The following is a 12590-nucleotide window of genomic DNA, read 5'->3' on the forward strand; positions in this document are numbered from 1 at the left end:
AGTGTTCCAGGACTCTTGTGCTCAGCCTGAAGTTACCATCCTCCACCTAGGTGGGAGCCTTAGTTCCTGCAGAAGAACGCAAAGATATGATTATGTATATCCCTTGAGGAGGAACCAGGATTTTGCTTTAATGGTTACATTATGGTTTCTTTCTTTTTTTTTTTTTTTTTTGGCCATGCCACTCGGCATGTGGGATCTTAGTTCCCGGACCAGGGATTGAACCCATGCCCCCTGCATTGGGAGCATGGAGCCTTAACCACTGGACCACCAGGGAAGTCCCATGCACTATAGTTTCTTGACTGCTCATTCTTGGTTTCTGCATTCCCTTACTTCCTTGATTAGTAACTGTTTGAATCTGCTGTTCGGTATTCAGGAAGGTCTAGGAGGCTGAAGCCTTTATCCTGCAAATACGAAACTGGGGACACAGAAAGGTTTTTGTGCCCAGGAGGCCCCCACAGGGTTCTGATCAGTTTCATAACTAGCACCCCAGAAGTCCCCTACTGGTCTCCTGTAAAGATATCCATCACATGACTTACAACAATACAGATTAGTTTTGCCTGATTTTGAACTTAACATAAATGCAATCATATTGTATGCACACTTTCTAACCCCTTTGGTCTGACTTCTTTTGCCAAATATTCAGTTTGTGAGATTAATTGATAAAGTTCGCTTACTCTCATTGTTGATGGTATTTGGTTTGTTTTTAGCTTGGGGCTACTAGGAATAGTGCTTTTGAACAGTCTCACTTGTGTATTTTGCTGTGTATATGTGTGCATCTTTGAGGGGAATTGCTGGGTCATAGGTTATGCATATGTTTAACTATAGTAATACATTGCCAAACGGTTTTCCAAAGTGGTTTTCCGATTGCAGCTATGTATTATAGTTCCAGTTGCTCTGTATCCTAACACACACTTTATGTGTTTCCTTTTTTTTTTGTGGTACGCGGACCTCTCCCGTTGTGGAGCACAGGCTCCAGACGTGCAGGCTCAGCGGCCATGGCTCACGGGCCCAGCCACTCCGCGGCATGTGGGATCTTCCCGGACCAGGGCACGAACCCATGTCCCCTGCATCGGCAGGCGGACTCTCAACCACTGCGCCACCAGGGAAGCCCCGGCAGGTGGATTCTTAACCACTGCGCCACCAGGGAAGTCCCATTCTCTAAGTTTTAATAGCTGGTGTTTTTTGATCATTTGCATTTGAGTATTTTTGGCCTTTTTTTCTCTTGATGTAAATCATGATTAAATTAGACATCACGCCACTGTTTTTTGTACATGGCATTTGGTAATAAATTCAATATTTTTGTTATAAAAAAAACACACCCATTTATTAGCTCACAGTTCTGTAGGTCAGAAGTCCTGTATGACATGACTGGTTTTCTGCTCAGGGTTTCATAAGGCTTAAACAAGGTGTTAACTGGCCTGAGTTCTCATTTGGTGAGAAAAAGTGACAGACAACCCAATAAAAATAGGCAATAGGCTTGAACAGACACTTCACAAAAGAGTACATTTAAATGGCTAACAAATGACGTAGGAAAAGATGCCAGAAGTCAGTACTTCTCAGAGAAATGCAAATTAAAACCACAATGTAATTCTGCTACATGCTCAGTAAAATAGTTAAAATTGAAAAGACTCACCATATCAGTTGTTGATGAGGATGTGGACCAAATAGAAATCTCATACATTGCTACTGGGAATGCAAAATGGCATAGCCACTTTTGCAAAACTGGCAGCAGGTAGTTGGCAGGATAAGGTCCCCCAATGATATTCATAGTCTGGATATATTAGGGTTCTCCAGGAAAACAGAACATATATATATTGTGTCAACCTGGAATTCTAAATATATCCAGAAAAATTAAAATAATATACATATTCTGACAAACAAAAGCTGAGATATTTAATGGCAGTGTACCTGCACTAAAATAAATGCTAAAGGAAATTTTTGATGTAGAAGGAAAATTATGCCAGATGGATCAACATTTTTTCAAAGAAATCTTTGGACTTTGTGTAAACTATAGAAATATTGCTCAGCTTTTTTGGAGTGAACAATACTCTAGATTTAACTGAATACACTTGGGAATTTAAATTACTGATTTATTTGGGATGTTACACAAATATTCATAATTGGTACCATAAGTGTTGTTTTCCCGTTTTAGTTTAAAATTAAGGTTATGCAAGAGTCATAGAATTAAATATCAAACTTTCATGTTCAAATACTCTATGAGGAGATCCTTAAAGTTTTGGGAATTTTGCCTATAAAAAGGATCAGGCAATTTCTTTAGAAATGGCTAGATGTTTATTCAGTTTTTATTGGACTGAGTGTTCCTATCTCTCTTGACTCAATTCTGGAGATTTCTATTTTTGAAAAATAAGCATTTTACTTTTTCAAAATTACTGGCAAAAGGGGTATATATGCTACCCATAAAATCTCTAATTTGTAGTAATGTCAGTTTCTTAGTCATAATGCTTATCTCCCTTTTTTTCACCAGTACTTCTACAATTGTTTTCTTCAAGAAGCACCATTTGGGGCTTCCCTGGTGGTGCAGTGGTTGAGAGTACGCCTGCCGATGCAGGGGACACGGGTTCGTGCCCTGGTCCGGGAAGATCCCACATGCTGCGGAGCGGCTGGGCCCGTGAGCCATGGCCGCTGAGCCTGCGCGTCCGGAGCCTGTGCTCCGCAGCGGGAGAGGCCACAACAGTGAGAGGCCTGCGTACTGCAAGAAAAAAAAAAAAAAAAAAAAGAAACACCATTTGTGCTTTTCATCCATTTAGACTTTTCATTTTTCTATTTCAGTTATTTTTACCTTCATTTTTACAAATGCATTCCATTGTCTTTAGATATTTCTGCGATTTTTCTTAGTTTCTCAAAACTATATACTTATTTAAAATTTTTTCTATTATTCTAATACATCCATGAATGTAGAGCTGTAAATTTTCTTCCATGTAGTTTCGTCAGGCACCATTTTCTATGTAGAATACCCACTATTATTTATTCCTAGTGAAATTGTAATTTGTGTTGATTTCATCCTTAATCAAAGGGCAATTTAGATGAGAATTGAATTAGTATTTGGATATTTTGGCTACCCAATGTGTTCTAAGTTAGATAATGTGTTCTATAATATTACTATTTTTTTGTACACTTCTCATTATTCTGATAGCTGTGGTCTCAACCACCCCATACACATTTATGGACATTTTTACTCTGGTATGTCATGATTCAGCATAAAGACTGAGTTCTACAGGAAGGCTTTACTACATTTTAACATCTTTATTTAATTTTGGTTTTAAGTTTTTTTCTGATATGAAGTGTCTTGTTATTGCATAAGGTATATATTGTGGTGAAACACCATTCCATAATTGAAAGAGATGAAGATTATAGTTGCTAACATTTACTGAACAAGCCACCAGTTACATACATGGGTTCATTAACTCATGTAATCCTCATTACACTCTTTGACAGTTATTATAGTCACCTCCATTTTTCCATACTTGAAGTATAATACATAAGATTGAAAGCAATATTACATTTCTACAGATTATAAACATTATGTGTATATATATATATATACACACACACACCAACGTACATATATACTTATATATGTGTGTGTGCCGTTGCGTAAAAAGGCTCTTGAAAATAAAGTAAAATAAAAAGGATCTTGAATGAAACTGCCAACAGTGGTAAATTTAGGGAAGAAACCAGAGTAAGGGAACTAGACAAAAGGGAGTTTAGCTTATCTGTAATGTTTAAAATTTTTTTTAGGTACAAGGCACCCATGGATAATTTCAGAAATAAAAAATAAAGCAGACAAGTATACAAAATGTGCAAACAGGATATTTAAAGAATTGTTTATAAAGGCAAAATTTAGAAGGTAAATATATTTTATCAACAGATTAGTAAAATAATAGTAGAGCCACACAGATAAACACTAACTCCATTCAAGTAAGGATAATGATATGATATTTACTGACTTGGAAAACTGTTCATGATGTATTCTGTCATAGAAAACGTAGTTAATGAAATATATTTTCTTTAAAAATTTTCTGAAAAGACTTGTTTTGACAATTTGAGAGTGGTTATTATAATGGTTGATAGGATTAAAGGTTTCTTTTGTACCTTCTGAATTCCTCTGAAAAAATTACAATAAAATATTAATATTAAAAGGAACTCTCTTCAAAAATAGTGGTATAGTTCTATTTATATTAAGATATATAAAAAGTAAAAATAAGACAAAAAGGTACAGGTACAATTACAGATATATATATATGTATATACATATACATACACACATATATACATATGAGTACTTAAATTGTTGCCCTGAAACTTAAGTTTATATAAATAAGAATAAACCACCAAACCAGTAAGAAAGCAGCTAGAAAGAATAAGTAGTGATGGGTTCAGAATCTTGGAGAAAAAGAAGTCAACTCAGAACTGTAATGCACAACTAAAAATTAACTTAATTAATATTGGCTGGTAAATAATTAATTTTAATGATCAGTAAATATACATAGGACAAAATACCTTAGAATTAAATTAGGAAAAATAAAATGAAATCCCACGGTTATTCCTTAATAAGTTCTCTGTTGTTTAGGGTTGATCTGGCACAAAATAAGTTTTTATTTTTCTCATTCACAGTTATAAATTCTGATATTAAGTAAGGAATGAACTGTTGATGGTCTTCTGACATTTACTGTATTCTTATGCATTTAGGTTGTGAAAAGCAAATAAAAGTCTCTTTGTATTAATTATGGGATATCTCATCAGCATGAAGTCCTATCTCAAATTAGGTAAATATCCATACTTGAATGCCTTTCCCCACAGATACCTTTCAGTTTCTTACCAGCATGACCTTTCTGATGTTGATTAAGATTTGAACTACGTACAAAAACCTTTCCACATTCATTGCATTCATAGAGTTTCTCACCATATGAATTCTCTGTTGAGAAAGATCTGAGGAACGATGAAAGGCCTTTCTACGTTCCTTACATTCAAAGGGTTTCTCACCGGTATGAATTCTCTGATGCCGGATAACGGCTGAGCTACTGCTAAAGGCTTTCCCACATTCCTTGCATTCATAGGGTTTCTCATCTATATGAATTCCCCAATGTTGGCTAAGGCCTGAAGGGTGATAAAAAGCCTTTCCACATTCTTTACACACACATGGTTTCTCACCAGTGTGAATTCTCTGTTCTGTAAGTATAGAAATGTTACAAAAGGTCTTTCCGCATGCCATACAAACATAGGGCTTCTCACCTGTGAGAATTCTCTGATGTTCTATAAGTTTTGAACTGCTACAAAAGGCTTTTCCACAATCCTTACATACCCAGGGTTTTTCACCAGTATGAACTTTCTGATGTCGATTAAGGGCTGAACTACTTCTAAATGCCTTAGGACAATTTTTACATTCATAGGGCTTCTCATCAGTTTGAATTCTATGATGTATTAAAAAATATGATGCACTCTTAAAGGCCTTGCCACACTCCTTACATTCATAGGGTTTTTCACCAGTATGGATTCTTTGATGTCTTTTAAGATCTGAGGAATAATGAAGAGCTTTACCACATTCTTTACATAGATAAGGTTTCTCACCAGTGTGAATTCTCTGATGTAGAATAATGGCTGATTTACTACTAAAGGCTTTTCCACATAACTTACATTGATAAGGTTTCTCACTGCTGTGAAGTCTCTGGTGAATATACGGGTCTGAGGAATGATGAAAAACCTTCCCACCTTCTTTAGCTAGACAGGGTTTCTCACGTGTGAATTCTCTGATGCGATTTAAATATTGAACCAGTACTAAAGGCTTTTCCACATTCTTTACACTCATAGATTTTCTCCTCAGTATGGATGCTCTGATGTTGTACACTGTCTAAGGCCCTACCACATTCCTTATATTCATAGGTTTCACCAGGAAGTATGCTCTGATGCTGAGTATGTTCTGAACCTCTACTAATGGCCTTCCCATATTCCTTATAGTTACTGAATTTCTTGCCAATATCAATTCTCTGATGTGCAGTTAGTTGAAAGTCATGCACCAAACCTTTCTCATAGTCCCTGCATTCACAGGCTTTCTCTTCAATATAAAGTTTTTGATATAGAGTAAAAGATGTGTGCTGACTGAAAGTGTGTACATTTTCATAGTTGAAAATAACTTGATTAAATTTTTTTTCATGAGATCTTTGTTTTTTCTCAGTCTTTCTTTCACATTCCCAATCATCTCTGTAACTGGAACACTCAAGTCCATGTTTTGTAAGATGTCCCAGTATAAACCACTGGGGTTATTCTATTTCATAAATTTCCTTTTTCTTGGTTTCAGGCCTAGATCCACAGTCTGAAAGAAAGCACAATAGAAAACATTCACTTTTTGTTTTTCATTCACTGGTTTTTTTTCCTGGAAGAAATGAAACTTTTATGGTATAAAAGGGGAATTAAACTGTAATTAGGAGTCAAGATGGTGTACTAGGAGGACGCAGAATTCGCGTCTCCTCACAACTAGGGCACCTACCAGGCACCGGTGGGGGACCACAGACACCTAAGGGGATGGGAGGAACCCCCAGTGACTAGGTAGGACGTGGGGCTTGGGGGGAGGAGAAGTGGAGGCGGGATGGGACTGGCACCCCTGAGGGGTGGCTGGGGGAGGGGAAGGAATCCCATGCCCAAAGGGGGAAATTGGGGAACCATTGGGAGGGCAGAGGATAAAAAGGGAGCATGGCCAGGTAATCCCTGCCAACTTGGGCCCCCAGGAACCTGTTGAGACATCAGGCCCAATCCTCTGCCCACCTAGGCCCCCTCCAGCTGTGTGGGTCCTGAGGGAGTGGGAGGGAGGGAAAGGGGAGCAAAAGTAAAGGCCAGACCTCCGGGACCAGCACCCCTAAGGGGTGGCTGGGGGAGGGAAGGAGTTTCTGCACCCTGCGGGACCCACCCATTGGTTAGGGGTCCAGCAGGGATGGGGGAGACCCTGGGGGAGATGGTGGGGGAGGGGTGTGAAGGAACTGAAGGGAACGGGGCCAGTGCTTTCCCCGTCCACATAGGCACCGGGGAGCCTGTTGGGCTCCCAGGCCTAATCCTCTGCCCTTGGAGCCTCCCTCCTGCCATGCCGAGCTCAAGCTCTGCCCCTACACCCCCACCCAGGGCCCCACCTCTACACTTGGAGACACCCTTCGATGTGCTGGGCCTAAACACCACCCACACACCCTCACTCAGGACCCCACCTCCAAACTCTGGAACGCCACACTCCAGAGGCCCTCCTTTCCATGTGCTGCCTGTCCCCCTCTGTACAGGTCCTAAGCATAGGCCCCGCCCCACGCTTGAACGTCACCCTGCCTAGGTCCAGCCCCATGCTCAAACATCACCAGCCCACCCACTTAGGTCCCACCCTACCCTAAACCCCTCCTCTGCCTAAGTTCCACCCCAGCTTAAACTCCGCCCCATAGTCAAGGCTTTTTTCTTTTCTTTTTTCCTCTTTTAGATTGGGGTTCTGTTTTACCTTGTTGATTCATTGTTGTTGATTCCTTTATATTTTGATTTTTCCTAATCTTTTATTTTTCTACTTTTATTTTATTCTTTATACTTTGTTAGTGATCTCTCATTTTGGCTTGTTCCACCCCACTGTTTTTTATTCTTTTTTCTGTTGTGGATTTATTTTACCTAGCTGCAGTTCTTTCAATTATAGTTTTATTTTTCCTAATATATTTTTTATCTTTCTAATTTTATTGTTTTTCATTCTTTGATATTGTACTGCTTTTTTTCCTTCTTCCTTCTTTTTTCCTTCTTTCTTCCTTTTTTTTTTTTTTTTTTTTTTTTACCGTGCCACGAACCTTGCGGGATCTTGGTTCCCAGGCCAGAGCTCAGGCCTGGCTCCTGTGGTGGAAGCTCCAAGTCCAAACCACTGGACTAACAGACAACCTCAGACCTCAGGGAATATCAGTCAGAGTGAGGCCTCCTGGAGGTCCTCCCCTGAGCACCAAGACCCAGCTCCATCCAACTGCCTGCAAACTCCAGTGCTGGACGTGTCAGGCCAAACAACAAGTAAGACAGGAACACAGCACCACACATCAAAAAAAAAAAAATGAAACGACAAAAAAATTTGTTACAGACGAAGGAGTAAGGTAAAAACCTACAAGACCAAATAAATGAAGACAAAATAGACAACCTACCTGAAAAACAATTCAGAATAATGATAGAAAGATGATCCAAAATCTCAGAAACAGAATGGAGAAAATACAAGAAACATTTAACAAGGATATAGAAGAACTAAAGAGCAAACAGTGATGAACAACACATTTACTGAAATTAAAAATACTCTAGAAGGAATCAATAACAGAATAACTGAGGCAGAGAATGGATAAGTGAGCTGGAAGATAAAATGGTGGAAATAGCTGCCAGGGAGCAGAATAAAGAAAAAAGAATGAAAAGAATTGAGGACAGTCTCAGAGACAGTCTCAGGGACAACATTAAATGCACCAACATTCGAAGTATAGGGGTCCCAGAAGAAGAAGAGAAAAAGAAAGGGTCTGTGAAAATATTTGAAGAGATTATAGTAGAAAAATTCCCTAACATGGGAATGGAAATACTCAATCAAGTCCAGGAAGCACAGAGAATACCATACAGGATAAACCCAAAGAGAAACACACTGAGACACATATTAATCAAACTATTAAAAATTAAATACAAAGAAAAAATATTGAAAGCAGCAAGGGAAAAGCAACAAATAACATACAAGGGAATCCCCATAGGTTAACAGCAAATTTTTCAGCAGACTCTACAAGCCAGAAGGCAGTGGCAGGACATAATTAAAGTGATGAAAGGGAAAAACGTACAATCAAGAATACTCTACCAGCAAAGGTCTCATTCAGATTCGAAGGAGAAATTAAAACCTTTACAGATAAGCAAAAGTTAAGAGAATTCAGCACCATCAAACCAGCTTTACAACAAATGCTAAAGGAACTCCTCTAGGCAGGACACACAAGAGAAGAAAAAGACCTACAATAACAAACCCAAAACAATTAAGAATATGGTAATAGGAATATACATGTCGATAACTACCTTAAATGTAAATGGATTAAATGCTCCAACCAAAAGACATAGACTGGCTGAATGGATACAAAAAGAAGACCTGAACATATGCTGTCTACAAGAGGCACACTTCAGACCTAGGGACACATACAGACTGAAAGTGAAGTGATGGGAAAAGATATTCCATGCAAATGGAAATCAAAAGAAAGCTGGAGTAGCAATTCTCGTATCAGACAAAATAGACTTTAAAATAAAGACTATTACAAGAGACAAAGAAGGACACTACATGATGATCAAGGGTTCAATCCAAGAAGAAGATATAACAATTGTAAATATTTATGCATGCAACATAGGAGCACCTCAATACATCAGGCAAATGCTAACAGCCATAAAAGGGGAAATCGACAGTAAAACAATCATAGTAGGGGACCCTAACACCCCACTTTCACCAATGGACAGATCATCCAAAATGAAAATAAATAAGGAAACACAGCTTTAAATGACACATTAAACAAGATGTACTTAAGTGATATTTATAGGACATTCCATCCAAAAACAACAGAATACACTTCTCAAATGCTCATGGAATATTCTCCAGGATAGATCATATCTTGGGTCACAAATCAAGCCTTGGTAAATTTAAGAAAATTGAAATTGTATCAAGTATCTTTTCTGACCACACGCTATGAGACTAGATATCAATTATAGGAAAAAAGCTGTAAAAAATACAAACACATGGAGGCTAAACAATATGCTACTAAATAACCAAGAGATCACTGAAGAAATCAAAGAGGAAATCAAAAAATACCTAGAAACAAATGACAATGAAAACAAAATGACCCAAAACCTATGGAATGCAGCAAAAGCAGTTCTAAGAGGGAAGTTTATAGCAATACAATCCTACCTCAAGAATTAAGAAAAATCTCAAATAAACACCCTAACCTTACACCTAAAGCAATTAGAGAAAGAAGAACAAAAAACCCCCAAAGTTAGCAGAAGGAAAGAAATCATAAAGAGCAGATCAGAAATAAATGAAAAAGAAATGAAGGAAACAATAGCAAAGATCAATAAAACTAAAAGCTAGTTCTTTGAGAAGATAAACAACATTGATAAACCCTTAGCCAGACTCATGAAGAAAAAAGGGAGAAGACTCAAATCCACAGAATTAGAAACGGAAAAGGAGAAGTAACAACTGACACTGCAGAAATACAAAGGATCATGAGAGATTACTACAAGCAACTATATGCCAATAAAATGGACAACCTGGAAGAAATGGACTAATTCTTAGAAAGGCACAACCATCTGCGACTGAACCAGGAAAAAAGAGAAAATATAAACAGACCAATCACAAGCGCTGAAATTGAAACTGTGATTAAAAATCTTCCAACAAACAAAAGCCCAGAACCAAATGCCTTCACAGTTCAATTCTATCAAACATTTAGTGAAGAGCTAACACCTATCCTTCTCAAACTCATTCTACGAGGCCACCATCACCCTGATACCAAAACCAGACAAACATGTCAGGAAAAAAAAGAAAACTACAGGCCAATATCTGTGATGAACATAGATGCAAAAATCCTCAACGAAGTACTAGCATAGAGAATCCAACAGCACATTAAAAGGATCATACACCATGATCAAGTGGGGTTTATCCCAGGAATGCAAGGATTCTTCAATATACACAAATCAATCAATGTGATACACCATATTAACAAATTGAAGGAGAAAAACCATATGATCATCTCAATAGATGCAGAGAAAGCTTTTGACAAAATTCAACACCCATTTATGATAAAAACCCTGCAGAAAGTAGGCATAGAGGGAACTTTCCTCAACATAATAAAGGCCATATATGACAAACCCACAGCCAACATTGTCCTCAATGGTGAAAAACTGAAACCATTTCCACTAAGATCAGGAACAAGACAAGGTTGTCCACTCTCACCACTATTATTCAACATAGTTTTGGAAGTTTTAGCCACAGCAATCAGAGAAGAAAAGGAAATAAAAGGAATCCAAATTGGAAAAGAAGAAGTAAAGCTGTCACTGTTTGCAGATGACATGATACTATACATAGAGACTCCTAAAGATGCTACCAGAAAACTACTAGAGCTAATCAATGAATTTGGTAAAGTAGCAGGATACAAAATTAATGCACAGAAATCTCTGGTATTCCTGTACACTAATGATGAAAAATCTGAAAATGAAATCAAGAAAACACTCCCATTTACCATTGCAACAAAAAGAATAAAATATCTAGGAATAAACCTACCTAAGGAGACAAAAGACCTGTATGCAGAAAATTATAAGACATTGATGAAAGAAATTAAAGATGACACAAACAGATGGAGAGATATACCATGTTCTTGGATTGGAAGAATCAGTATTGTGAAAATGACTATACTACCCAAAGCAATCTACAGATTCAATGCAATCCCTGTCAAACTACCAATAGCGTTTTTCACAGAACTAGAACAAAAAATTGCACAATTTGTATGGAAACACAAAAGACCCCGAATAGCCAAAACAATCTTGAGAAAGAAAAACAGAGCTGGAGGAATCAGGTTCCTGGACTTCAGACTATACTACAAAGCTACAGTAATCAAGACAGTATGGTACTGGCACAAAAATAGAAATGTAGATCAATGGAACAGGCTAGAAAGCCCAGAGATAAACCCACACACATATGGTCACCGTATCTTTGATAAAGGAGGCAAGAGTATACATGGAGAAAAGACAGCCTCTTCAATAAGTGGTGCTGGTAAAACTGGACAGCTACATGTAAAAGAATGAAATTAGAACACTTCCTAACACCATACACAAAAATAAACTCAAAATGGGTTAAAGACCTAAATGTAAGGGCAGACACTATAAAACTCTTAGAGGAAAACATAGGCAGAACACTCTATGACATAAATCACAGCAAGATCCTTTTTGACCCGCCTCCTAGAGGAATGGAAATAAAAACAAAAATAAACAAATGGGACCTAATGAAACTTCAAAGCTTTTGCATAGCAAAGGAAACCATAATCAAAACAAAATGACAACACTCAGAATGGGAGAAAATACTTGCAAACGAAGCAACTGACAAAGGATTAATCTCCAAAATATATAAGCAGCTCATGTAGCTCAATATCAAAAAAAGAAACAACCCAATCCAAAAATGGGCAGAAGACATAAATAGACATTTCTCCAAAGAAGATATACAGATTGCCAACAAACACATGAAAAGATGCTCAATGTCACTAATCATTAGAGAAATGCAAATCAAAACTATGAGATATCACCTCACACCGGTCAGAATGGCCATCATCAAAAAATCTGCAAACAATAAATGCTGGAGAGGGCTGGAGATAAGGGAACCCTCTTGCACTGTTGGTGGGAATGTAAACTGGTACAGCCACTATGGAGAACAGTATGGAGGTTCCTTAAAAAACTAAAAATAGAACGACCATATGACCCAGCAATCCCACTACTGGGCATATAACCTGAGAAAACCATAATTCAAAAAGGGACATGTACCACAGTGTTCACTGCAGCACTATTTACAATAGCCAGGACATGGAAGCAACCTA

Source organism: Mesoplodon mirus (assembly GCF_964341445.2).
Source record: "Mesoplodon mirus genome assembly, chromosome: 19".
NCBI lineage: Eukaryota > Metazoa > Chordata > Mammalia > Artiodactyla > Ziphiidae > Mesoplodon > Mesoplodon mirus.